This window comes from Pinus tabuliformis, chromosome 2_2 (assembly GCF_031772625.1).
Source record: "Pinus tabuliformis cultivar Carrire ecotype Pingquan chromosome 2_2, CPIR1, whole genome shotgun sequence".
Taxonomy (NCBI): domain Eukaryota; kingdom Viridiplantae; phylum Streptophyta; class Pinopsida; order Pinales; family Pinaceae; genus Pinus; species Pinus tabuliformis.
Genome location: NC_142300.1, coordinates 1,238,053,781 through 1,238,072,008, shown reverse-complemented (window position 1 = coordinate 1,238,072,008; position 18,228 = coordinate 1,238,053,781). Strand labels below are relative to the sequence as shown.

At 34.2% G+C, this 18,228-nt stretch overlaps 1 pseudogene; it reads left to right on the top strand.

Annotated features, from left to right (window-relative positions):
- The first annotated feature begins 16,010 nt into the window (after positions 1–16,010).
- LOC149197970 (putative pectin methylesterase CGR2 pseudogene) lies at positions 16,011–16,418 on the top strand (annotated as a pseudogene).
- Positions 16,419–18,228: the final 1,810 nt, after the last annotated feature.

The window sequence follows — 18,228 nt, the reverse complement described above, 5'->3', positions numbered from 1 at the left end:
GTTTCCTCTCCCAAGCTATGGATATTTTTTTTGGAGACAGTTGTTTAAGGATGATTCTATTATGACACTGGATCCGCATTGTGCTTATCGGCGGTCAGCTTTGTCATATCTCTTCAGAGAATATTACTCTAACATAGCTACTGAGCATTGGAATGCCCAACTCAGGACATGATTTTAGCAGTTTTATATGTATGTGTTGTATCAGATTTCCCTTGCCGCCCAAAGCTTCTCTCTCTCTAAAAATTTTGACAAAAAATTACAGTTTCAATAAAGTATTTCAACCATCGTATCTACATCTAATCTCATACTTTAGGGGGCATCTATTATACAACAAAATGACCTCCTCATCAACTCAGAGGTGAAAGACAGGATGATTGAAGCAAAGACCACAATTGCAGGCCTTGATTCCACACTAATGTTGGTTGCACACTGAAAAGCTGCTTTATAAAGCTTGTTACCAAGCCTAAAAGAGCGTTAGTGACCCCACAAACTCATGTTACTAGTGAAGGGGCAGCGTTAGTGAAAGTAAGGGAAGTTCAATGGGTCAAGCCAATGAATTGACTCACAAATATCTAGATATTTATCCCTAAATTTGCTCAAGAAAAGCAAGGAAACATCCAAAATCAAGATATTTGGACGATTTCTAATCTATGAAAAGAAGGCAAATGGGAAAGAGCTGAAAAGCAGAGCAAGTTCATTGCTTTTTCCCTAGTGAACTGTAGGAGGAACTTGGAAACCCTAACTCCATTGCTATATAAGTAAAGTGAGGGTTGTTGTGAAAAGGGTCAGAGCATTTGAAATGATAGCCTACTAAGATATTGTGAATTGTCATACGCTTGAAGAAGTGAGCTAAAAGAGAGAGAGAAGAAGGGGCAAGGGAAGACTGATCCAACGAATGGTTGTAATCACTCTTCCATTATTAATACAGAACTGCAGTTGTGTTCCATACTCCATAGTATCAGTAACATCGTTCATTGAGTTGTTCATTTTGATACTTGTTTAGATGAGTGGTTTAGTTGTATGCAAATAGATGTTCATTATGCATTCTTATATTAGTTTTCAAGATTGTATGTTGTGACTGTGTTTGCCTTTCCTTTGTGTAGGAATTTATTTGGAGCCGGCTTTGAGGGAGTTCTTATTGGCTGCATAGCGATCTCCAAACAAATCTAGAAGGAGACTTGAGGTAATCCTCTTTCCATACTTTGTTAACTTATATTTGATAGATGAACATGTGTATAACTTGGTAGCTTCTGCAGATAATCTTACAGTCTGTCGAAGGTCCCGAAAAGGCCTTTGAGGGTATTTTTCATTCTCCATACACTGTGCATTTTACCCCATAGCAATTTTCGAAGAGCCATCACCGCCATAACCATTTTGAATTGAAGGGGTAGTAACTGACTTAAGATTTGTATAAATATAGTTGAGCTGGGATAGAAGAATGCAGAGTCGAGATGCATACTCTGAATTGTACGCAACTATAGATGCTTCACCTTCTGCAAATTAATGTTTGACTTTGTGTTATTGAACAGTCGTAGCTGTGTTCTTATATTCTTATTGTGTTTGTGTTTCCGCTGTTTACTATGAATTCTTCAGTTGGTATCATAGCCATGTGCTCTGTTTCTTTCAATTGGTATCAGAGCATGGTGTGCTCTGCCCAACCTTCAAAAGGTACCAGCTAACTAGGTAAGCGTATATGTAGTAATGATCACACATTTCTATTTCGAAAATGGTTCTTTACCAACTTCATAATTGATCACGAAATGTCAAAACCCCAAAATATATACTGATAATTTTATCTATCATAAATTCCTCCACACATCAGAAGAAATTCATATATAGATTCAGTAATAGTTCGAGAAAATTCAGTTGCTTACCTCCACTTAGCTAATAAGTAGCAACACTTAAACCATTAGTCTCACACATGCCACCCCTTCCAGCGCCATGCACATTTCTGTAGTTACTAGTTTGATAAAGACCAGATGCATTTAAAACATAAAACTGTTAACATTCATACATTTTGCAAAGTGCTAAGGAAGTTTTCTTCTTCTATACCTCCGCATCTTCATACTTCGAACAATATATCAACATTATGGAAATCAAAACATAGCAAATGTATATGGAAAATTGTTTAAATCTATTTTAATGCATTTAAAAATGGTAGTTAATCACCTTGCTCATTTTCCTTAGCTTTCCTTCCCCCACCTGCTTTTTCGACCTACAAAATCTCAAAAAAAAATCATGAGGTCTGGCTAATCATACTTCTAAATATTGCAGGTAGAAATAATAGATATATACACAATAATATAAGATAAAACTCACAGTGGAGACTAAATTTGAGTTCAGTATTGATTCCTTGTATTCCTTTTGGAACTCAAATTTGTATTAAAAACTACTTTTGGAACTCATCTTTGTATTAAAAACTATGTTATTGAGTTTTCTAACACTCAATTGAAATTAAAGCATTACGATAAAGAATTGTATGTATTTAAAACATAAAACTGTTAACATTAATATATTGTTCCGAGTGTAGGAAAAGAAAGCTTCCTCTAGATCTCCCTACTCCGCACACCATATCAATTATTTTATTAAATTGTAATTGTAATTTGCATGTGCTATAACAGTGTATTCCATTGGAATGAGATGGATTTCACACTCAAATTTAAATATATTATATAATAAAATATTTAAAGTCAGTGTGGAAAAATGTTTGGAAAATTTAAACTATATTACAAATAATATAGAGAAGAAATATGTAGATGGTTGAGAATATTAACATTCACCTATCTATTATCTTTTCCACTTGCACTAGTGAACCTAAATCATTGTGAGGGTGGAAATAGAGTTTAATCAACAAACTAACAGTTCACTAGAAAACATCTTAAGTTGAGGGTTTGATATTAACATAAGTGAATCTTAGAAAGTAACTAAACCTAATTTATGACTTAATTTAATTTAAATCTAAGTTGATGGTTTGATATTGACATAAGTGAATCTTAGAAAGCAACTAAACCTGATCTATGACTTAATTTAATTTAAATCGAGTTTGACTGCACTAAAAAGAAATTTAAAAACATTCAATTTAATAGAAGTTTTTATCAGCCAAAAACCTATTCTTCACACACTCTATCTATATATTAATTTTGTGTCATTCTTTAAAAATCACAAACAACAACGAATTATAAAAATTATACAGAGGAAGCTTCCTTCATTTGGACCACATAATGTATCAATCATTGAATTGGTTGTAGCATGGGGCTAGCATGGAGGGCACTTGATAGGTTGGCATGTCTAATACATGGTCACTATTGTAACAATAATGCATGTGTGTTGGCCAATTCAAACTCTTTGTAGAAGAATATGCTCTTTCTTTTTATAAATCCTCGGTGCTCTTGCGATGTAGAATGACCACAGACCTAAGCCAACCCTGGCCTTTTCATCATTGTGTAGAGGTGACTTTCAGTATGCAAAGTGTGAAGCCACCTTCAAACTCCACATAATGAAAACCAACACCGCAACCACCATAGGTTATAAAATCACGCTATAAACTAAAGACTATAAAATTTCATGAAATAATTATTATAACTTTCAAAACCTAAGAGTGTATGTAATATGTAAACTACCCATGTAATGTGAAAATTGCTTTTGATTTTTTAAATTACTAATTGCATCTTTTGTTTTTTGGGTTCAAATTTCATATTACAAATGTAAATGAAAAACATGTGCATAATTTTTAAATATGTGATTGTAAAACCATATTATAACACCTAGTGCATTTGATTAAAACTCTTTGAAATTTATTTTTATGTTCAAATTGCATGGTATTGAGCAGCCAAGATAACTAAAGATAAATTTGAGAGAACCCTAAAACAACTCTCTTAGAAACTAATAGGCTCCACGATCCAAATGTTAGTGTAGAAATACAAATTAACTAGCAGATCTTTTGAGATCCCCCAAATCGAAGTTTAACCAAGTCAGATCATCATATTTGGAATACGATGTGGAAAGCACCACTATATTTTGTAACATTATTGCTAATGAAATTGCATTGTCTCTAATCCTCCAAAAATTGCATTCACAAGTCGAATGCGTTTTCGCACGCATAAGAAATGAAAATATCAAGCCAAAAGAGACTCAGTGGAAGCTTCCTCCACACTCCACACAATGTGCGGAGGTGTGGAGGAAGATTTTATTGTGGGGAGTGTGGAGGTGCAGCTTGCGAAAACGATTGTGGAAACAGAGTGTTATGAAATAATGACCAAATGAAAACTCCACACAAACAGGCATAGATTATGTTATTAAGCAGTTATCACCCTTGTCAACTTAGCATAATACATGATACTTCATATTTGTTACTTGACTTAGACTTAAACTAGATAAGATAGGGCATCCTTATGTTTATTTTAGATTTTGGGAATATCGTGAAATTGAATGACATTCAAGAGAGATCAAACAATTGATCTCTCTCTTGACTGTCAAATTATGAGATGTTATTGGAATCTGCAATTCACATAATTTCATAATATAAACTACTATATAGCTCTTAGAAATAATTTTCATGGCCACAAAATTTCACAGTCATGTTCCTCATTGTCCCCTACTTAAATAAATAGACAGAGGAATACAATAATAGAACTTACAATACTACATATTTGGTTTTCATCAATCCTCCAATTTCAACTTTTATGTCATTCAAGATATGAAGGAACGAAAACTTTTGAAAGCATGATAAATTAAAACAATGTGTACACAAGGGATGAAAGTCAATTTTTTTATTGTGCTCATGGTGCAGTCAAGAAACGTCCTTTGGATTTACCAACAACTACTGACCATAAAAAACCAAAAAAAAAAAAAATCACAAATGACTGACAATCTCTTCGTAAAAATTCCAAGACCGACAATTGCTTCCTAGCATAACATGCATAGCCACTAAGCTTGAAAAAGTATTGACTACTTTTGATTTGATAATCTATGTCTAGACTTTGATACAATGGAGGTTTGTGCATAATTTATTCATAATTTTTACTAAATAAATTGGCTCATTTCAATTCTTTTATATGAAATGTATTTGGGGTTGTTTAACTATTTTATATTTCCAGACTTTTGTTTGGTTAAAACAATTTTTTAATTGATTATTTATTTTATTTTATTTTAATATATAAATGGATCTGAAAACCTCTATATAGTCAAATTTTACAAAATGTATAATTTGTGATTCTAAAAAATACATCTTAAATAAATTTAACCCAAAAATATACTTTAAAAACCTCAAGAAAACATAAAACAATTACACTACGCATATTTATTTTGATTTTTTTTAATAAAATTTGTAATATAAATGCAACACCTTTTATTTATTTCCAATTACCATCGACATGAATTGAGTGCTAATTTCCATGCTTATCATGATGAAGTAGTTTATGTGTTGATGTGACGGGTTGTGAGCAGGGGTAAAAATTGAACATGTCACAACCCTTCAAGAGGGGTATAGCCTGTTCTAGAAGTGTGAAGTGAAAATTAAGCGTAAAAAAATGTTAAAAAAGTAAGCCTTGAGACCATGTGTGTTCAACATGATTCAATCTAATGACACTGCAAGATTATTATTTTTTGGTACAAATGGATCCATTCCCATTCGTGAAGGTTTTGGTGTGAGGTTTGGAATTTGAGAATCCCTATGGCCTTATAAATTCTTGGTCCAAATATGTTATGAAACCAGCTCAAGAAAAGATATAAAAGATAGATCAACGCCTTAGAATTCAGCCTCTTCAAGGGGGCAACCTCCTTTACATTACATGAATGAACAATTCTTGGATGATTCAAATGACGAAACCTCCTTTCTATATATAACAGTCTAAGGAGTCACAATATAATCCAGCTGACCTAACAATAATAATATAAAGCCACAAAAATAACAATAGAGGGATTCTATGGGGCACAGAAATAACAATATGGGGGTAATAGGGGCACAACAATATAAATAAGGGGTATAACTACAATAGTAATGGGGTAATCACTAGTATTATAGGGACCCAACATGCCTCTCTCCTTCAAAAAAGTGTTGTCCACAACGCTTGAGTAGTTCTGGATACTTCTGCATAATATTCTCATCCTCCCATGTGGAATCTTCAGCGGATAAGTTCTTCCACTTGATAAGATACTCTGAAATTGATCGATTTCGTAGCTGTCGAGTTCTTGTTTCTGTGACTGCTTCCGGTTCCAATATAATTTTTCCTTCCTCGTCAAGTTCTGGAAATATTGTTTGAATTGGGAGCTTGTCACCTATAACCTTCTTTAAACATGAAACATGGAAAACTGGGTGCAATCAAGAAGCTGCAGGAAGCTCCAATTTGTATGCCATAGTACCAATCTTTTGCAACACCTTGTACGGACCATAATACTTTGGTGATAATTTATTATCCTTCTTAGCTTGCTTTAGGGACATTTGCTTATATGGTTGTAGCCATAGGAATACCCAATCACCTACATCAAAACTTATTTCACTGTGATGTTGATCTGCCTGTTGTTTCATTCTATTTTGTGCCAACACGAGGTTATCCTTTAAGAGTTGGAGGACTTGTTGTTGATGTTCGATGTGATGTTCCATTGCCTGAACCTTAGAATTTTCTCTTAAATATGATGTGATGGATGGTGGTTGATAGCCATAAAGTGCCATAAATGGGGTCATTTTTGTTGCTGTATGGAAGGAAGTGTTATACCACCATTCAGCCAGAGGCAACCATTTGACCCATTGTGTATGTTTATCAGATACAAAGCAACGGAGATATCCTTCCAAACATTTGTTTACTATCTCAGTTTTCCCATCAGATTGAGGATGATAAGATGAGCTATGAGCTAACTGAGTACCAAGACAAGAAAATAATTCTGTCCAAAAATTTCCAGTGAAAATGGGATCTCTGTCACTTACAATAATCTTTGGGTTTCCATGTAGCTTTTGAACTGTTTCCATAAATGCAGTAGAAACTGTACTGGCTTTAAATGGATGTGATAATGCACAAAAGTGTGCATACTTGGTAAGTCTATCAACTACCACCATGATGACACTCTTTCCCTCAGACTTGGGTAAACCTGTGATAAAATCCATTGAAACCTCCTCCCAACGTTGGCTTGGAATGGATAAAGGTTGTAATAGACCTGGTGTCTTAATTGTTTCAACTTTATTTTGTTGGCAAACCAAACATTCTGCCACAAACTTTTGAATATCTGATTTAAGGCCATCCCAAAAAAATTCCTTCTTAACCCTGTGGTAAGTTTTTAAAAATCCTGAGTGCCCTCCTAAGGGAGAAGTGTGCAATTCCATAAGAATCTTTTGTTTTAGCTGGGAATTCTTACAGAGGTATAAGCGATCTTTGTACCATAACGAATCATTTTGCCAGCTAAATGTATCAGAAGTACTGGAATCTTGTTGTAGCTTTTGAATAAGTGCCCACACTTCTTCGTCATTCTTCCATTCCTCCCTTGCTTCGTTTATCCAATCTGGTTGGATAATAGAAATGGCACACAACAATGCTTCCACATCCTCATCCTTTCTTGAGAGTGCATCTGCCACCACATTTTGCTTCCCTTTTTTGTAGATGATTTCAAAGTCATAACCCAACATCTTTGTGACCCACTTTTGTTGCTCTTCAGAGGATAATCTTTGTTCTAAAAAGTATTTAAGGCTATCATGATCCGTTTTTACCTTGAAGTGTCTTCCCATTAGGTAGGGTTGCCATTTCTTAAGTGCATGGAGTATTGCCAACATTTCCTTCTCATAAATAGCTTTGCTTAAAAACTTTCCCTTGATTGGACGACTTTCAAAAGCAATGGGTCTTTCATCTTGCAAAAGAACAGCACCAATTCCATTTCCTGAAGCATCACATTCCACAATAAAGGTTTTTGTGAAGTCCGGTGTAGCTAAGACCGGTGCTTGGCACATTGCCTCTTTAAGATGTTCAAAGGCCTTTGTTGCTTCCGGAGTCCATGAAAATGAATCTTTCTTCAATAATGTTGTTAGAGGTGCTGCTATTCTCCCATAATTCTTAACAAACTTGCGATAATACCCTGTCAACCCAAGAAATCCTCGCAGATGCTTTATGGATGTGGGGATTTTCCATTCCTTAATGGCTTTAATTTTGCTAGGGTCTACCTTAACTCCTTCATGAGATACAATATGACCCAATTTTCCACCTCCTGGACTCCAAAGAAACATTTGGATCTTTTTGCATATAATTGTTTCTCCTCCAATAGTTGTAGCACCCTGTCAACATGTTCAACATGATCCTTCCAAGACTTGCTGTAGATTAGTATATCATCAAAAAATACTAACACAAATTTTCTAAGGAATGGTTTGAAAATTGAATTCATCAAACCTTGAAATGTTGAAGGTGCATTGGTAAGGCCAAAAGGCATGACCAAAAATTCATAATGACCCTCATGAGTTCTAAATTCCGTTTTCAGAATGTCTTCAATCTTCATTCTGATTTGATGATATCCCGAACGAAGATCCAACTTGGTGAAGTAAATTGATCCATGCAATTCATCCAGTAATTCATCAATGACAGGAATGGGGAACTTATCTTTAATAGTGAGCTTGTTGAGCTCCCTATAATCCGGACACATGCGCCATGATCCATCCTTCTTGTGCACCAATACTACTGGAGCTGAGAAAGAACTTTGACTCGGTTGAATTATACCAGCCTCTAGCATTTCTGCAACCATACATTCAATTTCACTTTTTTGGACATAGGGATATCTGTACGGCCTGATGTTTGGAGGAACACTTCCTGGAATCAGATGAATAGCATGATCATGATCACGCATAGGTGGGAGACCTTTGGGAGTCTCAAATACCTTGGAATGATTGTCCAGGACTTTTTGGAGATCTGGAGAAATAGATGATTCCAATGTGGAAACATCTAGCGAACATAATTGTGCAATTACACCTCTTTGCTCCTTTTTTAGAAGCTTTGTCATGCCATTAGAGCTGATTATCTTTCCTGGTTTCCCTGCAATACCCCTTAATTCAACTTCCTTTCCTTCCGTAGAAAATTTGATGAAAAGTTCTTGAAAATTAAAAGCTATTGTACCCAAGGATTGTAGCCATTGGACTCCTAGTACAACATCAACACCTCCCATTGGAATGGAAAGCATTGGGCTAGTCAATACATATTCTTCCATGGATAGCTTGATATTATGGCACTTTCCAGAGCAATTTATTGTTCCTCCATTTGCAATCATCACTTGACACTCTGGTGCTGGATATAGGAAGCAATTCAATTCTTTTGCTACCCTACAATGAATAAAATTGTGGGTGCTTCCTGAATCAATCAACACTATTACCTTTTTCTTCTTGATTTGTCCTTCTATCTTGATGGTTTGAGGAGTGGTAATTCCCGCCAATGCATTACAAGATATGGTCGGATTTATTTGTTCTTCATCTAGGCTTTGTTCCTGGAGTATATCCTCTTCTTTTGACCTTTCTTGCTCCTTTTCTTCTTCCTCTTCACAATCTATGTAGAATAATTTCTTCTCAGCACACTTATGACCTTTTGTGTATTTGTTATCACAACTGTAACAAAGCCCTTTTGCTCTTTTTTCTTCCAATTGTTGTGGTGTCAACCTTGTAGGTTGTGGAAGACTAGGGGCAACAACACTTCCGTCTTTATAGTTGTGAGTGGTATGCTTCCTAGTTGCCATAATTTTGCTTTCCATTTTTCTTGCTAACCTGAATGCCTTCTCTAATGAATCAGGTTCCCAAAGGCGAACATCATGTTGGATATTATCCTTTAAAGACCCTATGAACACATCAATCCTATGCTCCTCTGGAATATCTTTTACCCTTATGTTCAATTTTTGGAACTCCTCAATGTGCTCCATTATTGAACCCTTTTGTTTGAGACTTATCAATTGGCTAAAAAAAGTGTTGCTTTTTGTATCCTCATAATGTGCTATCAATTCTTCCGTAAAAATTGCCCAAGTGATAAATTATTTACGAGAACAAAGCCATTGATACCATACAAACTGATTTGGTTCCAAATATACAATTTCCATACGTACCTTTTGTGCGCTTTGCACATTATTGAGATCGAAGAATTGCTCCATCTGTAGTATCCATGTGGCGGGATCCTTGCCATCAAACTTCCGCATATCGATTTTTGGAACATGGTGAGTCTTTGATCCAACATTAGAGTCTATGGAATCATGATTAACATTTCATTTTTTCTCATCATGAGTTTCCTTTAGTACCCTTTCACCCTTAGTGACCATTTCTTGTAGCAACTTATTCATATTTATCTTCAATTCTTCCATCTTATCATCCATGCCATCAATTTTAGCGTCCATGCAATTCACCTTAGATTCCATGCCATCCATCTTAGCTTCTACACCTTTCTTTAAACCATCCATCTTAGCTTCTACATCTTTCCTTAAACCATCCATTTTAGATTCTGTTGCTTTTTGTGCAAGTGACACTTGTTGCACTTGTTCTTGTAATTTTGATATATCATATAGCATTTCTTCTTCTTCTTCATGAGTCATGCTAGAGCTTTCAGGTTCCTTACTAGGTGTTTGCATTTTCTTTCCTCGGGGCATCAGTTACTGATAATAATGCTCTATTATGCCCTTTGAATTCCTTCAAAATAAATTTTCAAACCAAGCTTAAGCAAAAATTTAAGAAAATCTACACACCATTTTTCACTTTGTAGGAGCTCAATATTGCCTCTGATGTATCTCTGTACTTTTCGATCATCTAGTTCTGAATTTGTGACCTGTAGTAGCCCTCTGTGTCCTCTTTCCAATGCCACAAGTCTGACCCAAATTGGATTCTCCAAGGAAGCGTTATGTGAAATCTCCCACAGTGACTTGATTATAGACTAGTTCAGTAGAGCGAACTTGTACGACGTGCCACGAGTCACTGTTTCGATCTTTGGATCTGAAAAATGCTTAAAAGAAACTGCAATCCGTCCTCTTTCTGTACCTTCCTACAAAATTTCAATCCGATCCTCAGAGAGAAAGTTATAACGATTTTCCCCAGGTCACCTGTTTTGAATGTAATTCAGGAGTCTGCAAAAAGACCAAATTCCTCAAATCATATCTCCGTAAATATCGCGCGAAAAGCTCTGAAATTTGGACCCAAGGTTCAATGCGATTTCTTCGCAAATGGGTTTTTTTTTCGAATTCTGAAATGTCACAGAAAAAACGTTATAGCGAAAATGCCACGATGACCGGTTTGGAGCAGCGAAACCCTAGAATCCAAAGCTCTGATACCAAATGTTATGAAACCAGCTCAATAAAAGATAGAAAAGATAGATCAACGCCTTAGAATTCAGCCTCTTCGAGGGGGAAACCTCCTTTACATTACATAAATGAACAATTCTTGGATGATTCAAATGACAAAACCTCCTTTCTATATATAGGAGTCTAAGGAGTCACAATATAATCCAGCCGACCTAACAATAATAATATAAAGCCACAAAAATAACAATAGAGGGATTCTATGGGGCACAGAAATAACAATATGGGGGTAATAGGGGCACGACAATATAAATAAGGGGTATAACTACAATAGTAATGGGGTAATCACTAGTATTATACGGACCCAACAAAATAGCGAAGGTTCCTCTCATTTTGGTCAATGTTCATGCCCTTGATGTCCATAACTTAGTGGCGAGATTTCATCTCGGGAATTATTAGTTGGTGAAGATTTCCAAGAATTCTTGCCTCCGGGTTTTAAATCTACAGCTAGAGTTTACGGTTTACATGGGTTGCTAGGGTTTGGACTGTGGTATCAACTTGGGAAAGGTGTTGGGTGAATTCTCGGTTCCTCTAGACTTTGAGGGAGCCCACAAGAGGTTGGTCATGTTCCACAATGGGTAGGTGTATATTGGGAAAAGCTCGACTAGAGATTTGAAAGTGGGTCCTCAACTTCACTTGAACGTCTAGGCAGAGCTTGGCCTAAGGTTCATTTTCCAGTTTGATGGTGAACTCGAGTGAAATCCATATATCTTGTAGATTTAGGGAAATATTCGTGAACCAATTCTCAAAGGCAAGTTTAGCCGCGAAAGGAATTCCAATTCACAGTTGGTGCTTTGACTCTTATCTCTCATCTCATTCATTCATTCATATTTCATTTTTTTGGTTAAAATAAAATCTAAGAAACTATAGCCTATGATTGGAACTTTGTCTCATCCCTTCGAAGCTCATGTCATACTTGTAAGACAAACAATGTTGCTAATGTAAACTTGGTCAATGGTTCACTCTAATTTCACTCCATCGACTTCACCAGTGAAATCATAATTAATGAATGACTTGCACCAACTTCTTTTCATTCAAACCTATTCCATAAATTAGGGTAGACTATCTACCTCAACAGTGGATCATTATCCACCTCAAAAGAAAATCAAAATCAACACACTGTGATTTCCCTTTAAAAATAATGGTATTCTAATGGGGCCTATAACAAGCAAATTGAAACCTTGGTGGATGGACTAGCACTCATAAATGTAATGATAAACAATTACCTTATTGGCAGTGGTCTGTATTTCGCTTTCCATCTATTGGGAAATATTGGTTCAATTCCATTTACAATATGACTGGATTCTCTTCTATTCCTACATTTCTTGTATATCTTTTCATGTTTCTCTAAATTATAGATCCATAGGGCTCCTACAAATTTTCATTATGTTAAATAGAGAAATTTAGGATTCTGATAAATGGGAGCCCTTTATTTCCACTGGTTAAAGACAAAATAAAATAAAATAAAAATGTAGAAGTTCGATGATGGGAGTCTTCTATTTATGCTATTTGGATATTAAAAACAAATAACTCCGTATAACTTGAGTTTTCATACTTGTATAGTTTGAGTTATTAAATCTGCACAATTTGAGATACATGGAACATGATAGAAAAAACACTCAAGTACACCTTTGTTTTGGGGAAGGAATATACTGTTTCATTTTGAAAATAATTAATTAAAATTATAAATTTTATTATTATGTGAATGCGCATTTTCAGATTTGACTATATTATCTATTTGATGTTATCATAATGTGATATTTTCTACGTGCCATCTAGTTTTTGGAATTTAATTTATTTAATTGAAAATTTTGATTTAAAATGAAATGTAGCGATAGTATATTGTTGTCAATTGAAATGCATTTTTTTTTTAACTTTTCATTATAGAATAGTCCAACTCTTCAAATTTTATCACCGCTCATGACTATCAATTCAGTGCTAAAGTGAATGAGTTGGTAATGTGACAAGCATTATGAGTTGTACATTGACTTCTCCAAGTATGTTATAGCTAGGATGGTTTTTTTAATATATATTATTTATAAAACTATTTTGTGGAATTTGGTTTGTAGTCAAATTAAGTTTAAATTTTATAAAGTAAAAAAACAATTACAGAAAAAAATTATATAATTTATAAATATTAAAATATTGAAAATAAAAAATAAAAATAAAAATTGATAGTTATTTATATTAATGATGATGAATGGTGTTTATTAATATTAATATGGTTTATTAGACTTTAAAAATGTAAGAGATTTTTTCAATTCTCTAGCATTTTATTCCTATGTTCAAAAAGTAGTTAAAGAAGAATTACAAAATCACCATAGCTATGTTGACTTAAAAGGTCAAGAAAGTTGATAGTGCAATAAATATTTTGAAATTAGACCAAATATGACTAAGATATGAACAATTGAAGAGAAAGTGTTTTTCATATTCAAACCATGTTAGTGTCACAAAGTTGAAAAACCCTTTCATCCCAGAATATTTTGAAAATAGATCAACTTCTAATTTCATTATAAAATTGATGAAATTTTTTATTTTTTATTTTAGTATATTCATTTTCTCTTAAGAATTAATCAAGCCTCACAGAAATACTTTTGAATTTTGAATTCTAAAATTACATTGATTAGATAATGAACTAAAAGGAGATATGAAATACCTTGAAATTCTAAGATCACATTGATTAGATAATGAACTCTTATGTATAGAAGGAGGTATACTTGATAGCTAGAAAATCATATATATATATATGAATTCATTTTATGGGTGAGACATAAATTCCATAACAATCTACATCTAATAAAATAATAACTATTAGAAAGTGAATAACTTTTTTGAATGTAAAAAGAATTAAGTACTAGGTATTCAATGTAATCACATGATTTTTTAAATGTAAAGTATTATGGAGTTGAAAATTTACAATTTAGTAAATTTTTGGATAGCAGATAAAAAGAAATTTTTTTTGGTTGCTCTTGTTATGTTATATGAATGTGAGGTTTGGGATTGTAATATTTCCATGGATGTGAGGTTTAAGGTTGTAGTATATTTGGAGAATCATGGAGGAATATACGGTATATCCAAAATTATTTTATTACATATAATCTCAAAATTAAAGGAATTACATCCTAATCTATCATTCTCATCAAAGTAAGTCTTTCCCTATTTAAAATCATGACTATAACTGAGCATCTTATATATAAGGAAATATTAAATAACATGGAAGAGAATAGGTTTCCTAAAATTACTTTTAACTCCAACCAAAACTACCACCATCGGTTGAAGCGAGGATGGCATAAGGATGCCCAATATTAGCTAGACCATTTTGGGATAAAGGAGTTCATTCCTCACAATAAAGATATTATTAAAAATATTATTACATCCAATTTTAAGGAGAAATTATGGGGTGAAAAAGAGTTAGAGGAAAAAATCAAGCTAAGATATTATAAGCACATGATGAACCCAAATATTGAAATAAAATATCTCTTTGTCTTACCGAGTTTAAATAAGAAGAAAAACATTTCCAAAATAAGAATGTTTTTTTTATGAGCTTTATAGTGAAATTGGGCATTGGTCAATTCACAAAACACCCTGGGTTGAAAGAATTGTCATTTTTGTAACAATATGAAGGTTGAAGATGAAAATCATTTTTTCTTTTGTATCGCTTGTTAGGTGATCCAAAATACAAAATTCATAGTGCACAAAGTTAGGATAGAATATTTATTTATTTAGAATATTTAATTAAATATTGGAGACACTTAGAAATAGAATATTGTTGTAAAAGATATGACTTCTAGAATAATGTCATATCTTAGGCTCAAATTTAGGAGTAGAGTTAGTAAATTGGTTAGAATTGAATTTATTGTAAATGGACACTTGTTAATTTAATAAGTAGTCCATAACTAGAATAGGTTAGGAAATTAAGCTTATATGTAGCTCATTCTCGTGATTGCAAAGGAGTTGGTGCGTGTGTGTAAACTCTTGCAAAATTATTATGTAATTTCTTTTCTGATTAATAAAATTGTGTGTCTGAGGACACTTCTTCCATTATTGTGGTATCGAAGCTCCAGTAATGTAATTGATTTGAAGAGGAGATTCCAGCTCTACAAGTTCTTGGAAAAATCCATTGAATTGATCAACAAATGATTGGTATGGAAATTGTCTAGTTTTTTGTTTAAAAGGAAAAGAAATTTTATTATTGATTTTAGATTTTTAAATCTGAAAATCATTTTTTATTATTATCAAAAATTTTCCTCTGTATCTTGAATTTATGTTATTGCTCCGCTTCAACATGCTGTTTGGCCATGATAAGCATATCCTCCATAGTCAGATCTAGCCCACTTATTTTCACGCCTGACCTCTTCCTTAAGACGGCAAGGGCGAATCAATGGCCAATCTTCTAAATCCTGAGAACCTAGAATGACAGCCTCTTTATGGAGATGAAGAGTGAAGTGGTTTGTGACATTAAAGCTTCCAGTTAACCATCTCCCTGGCAGAATGTAAATCTGGTCACCTCCTTTCTCCGAGAATTTGCTCAAATGATCAATTGCTCTTCGAAAAGCTTTGGTATTTACAGTGGTTCCATCCCCCACCTCTCCAAACTCCCCAATGGACACGGTTTTCGCTTGGGATAAAGGGGCCTTATAAGTGAATGGCCGGAACAAATTTCTTTTGGTTCAGAAATCTAGAAGGCATTACCACTTCTGCAAGAAGTTTACGAAGATAGCATGCGCAAGGTATTACATGTCAGTCTTGAAACATGTTCTGTAACCTCCAAACTGTTGAAGGAAGATGACACTGGAGCTTGGGGTATTGAGCCATTTGATATAACATCCACACTAGACAATTCTTGCAAGAATTTGATTCGAAAGGGTATTGTACAGGTTGCCGACATCAAATTTCCTTTACTTTACAAAGCGCAGTCATTCTCTGTTGTGCTTGTTTCGTATTCCCCATACTATTTGCCCCAAAAATACCTAAATAAGACATTGTCAGAGCGTACTAGAGTCTTAGTTGATGCACTTGTACTGTTTGTTGGCACTCCACTTTTATCCCGAGCAATATCAAACACCCCAACAAAAGAAGTTGTCAAAGCCAGCGTGAAGCCAACAGAAGCCAACAAGAAGCCAGCTTGAGCTAGCCAATAGCTAGCATGGAGGACAACGAGTAAACAAAAAAATTTCCAACTTCTTAAAGTGTTTTTTTTTTGGAAGTTTAAAGTTGAATCTAAGAAGTGAAGAAGCCTTTGCTGGAGAGATAAGGTATATTTTTTTAATTTTGTAAATTTTTATTGGAGAGATAAGGAATAGTTTATTTTGGCTAGATATTAGAGTTTCTTTATTTTGGGAATTTATTGTTTGTAAATTTGTGGAGTAATAAGATGTACTACTAAATTATATTTTTTTTGGAGTAATAAGGTGTAGGGGTTATTTGTAAATGTTTGGGCCAGTAAATTTTTGGAGTAATAAGGAGATTTTATTTGTAATTTTTTATTTGGAGAGATAAGTGTGACATTGTAACTCAAAGTAATTTTTTTAGTTTGAGGGGGGGTTAGAGTACATTTTGCATAAAACATTGCAAGGATGATAAATCAGTCAAATTTTGAAAGATTTCATTGTAAAAATTTTAAGAGAAATTGACTAAAGCCAAGTGTAAAGCTCAATCATTTTTCTCCTCCAACGACTATATGAGGCTCAAGGCCAAGCCCCGATAGATCGTTTTTGTGTGGTGTGTTTCGTGTGACGTGTTGCTAATATTTTTCTTGTGCTTAATTCTTTTTGGTACAAAGCTTCAAAGCTACAATGTTGAAGTTAGTTAATCTGTTCTCTAATTCTGATAAGCTTGAAGGGGTAAAATCATACAAAACATGGAAACATCTCATTGAAAGCACCCTAATATATAATGAATTGTGGCAAGACATATGTGATGGAGACATTAAGCCTAATAAACCCACAGATGTAGCTCCACCTGCAAAATGGGAAGTTAAAAGTGTCAAGGCACTAGCTCTTATAAAGTCTTCAGTTAATGATGAGATGTATATTCATAATGAAAACACCTCATATGCATGGTTTACTTTGCATACTTTCAAATATATATTTGATACACAACCTAAATAAAAAAGGTTGATCTACAACTTAAGTTGATTCAACAAAAACTAATTGAAGGAGGAGTTGTCCTTGAGTATATCTCCAGGAAAAGAAATATTAAGCAAAAAATAGTAAAATCCGGATTTCCACTAGTAGATGACAGTTTCATGACCACAATTCTAATTGCTGGATTGCCTTCTTCTTACAAGAATTTTTTGGAAACTCTACAAGTGACCGGAAAGTTAGATAAATTAAAGTTTGACGAGCTAAGTGAAATGTTAGCTCAACACAACAAAACTTTTGGGAAAAAGAAACAAGGGGAAGATGTCTTCTTCACAGAGGCCAGCACAAGTAAACCATCAACTCACAATTCTAGAGGAAGAGGACATTTCAATCAACATCCAACAGCACATAGTGGACAAGGTCATGGAAGAAGCCAAAATAGAGGAAACTTTCAAGGAAGAGGAAATAGTCAAGGCAGAGGAAACTTTCAAAAGAGAGGCAACTTTCAAGGCAGAGGAAACAATCAACGAAGAGGGAAAACTCAAAGCAGAGGTCAAAGCAAAGACAGAGGACAGTATCAAGGAAGAGGCAGAGACTTGAATCAAATTGTTTGCAGAAGATGTAACAAAGTGGACCATTTTGTAGAAGATTATAGAACTTCCATTGATAAAATTCCAAAGTTCCATAAAAAATAACGCAATTTGCCATTGATCAAGATAATGATGGTTCACAATATGTCTTCACATAAAGTCAAAGATTAGAATCAACAGCATGTTGAAGCCCCGAAAATCGGGTCGACAACAAGGGGGATACCCGCCCGATCCGGACCTTGGTTGGCAACTCGTTATCCATTTGG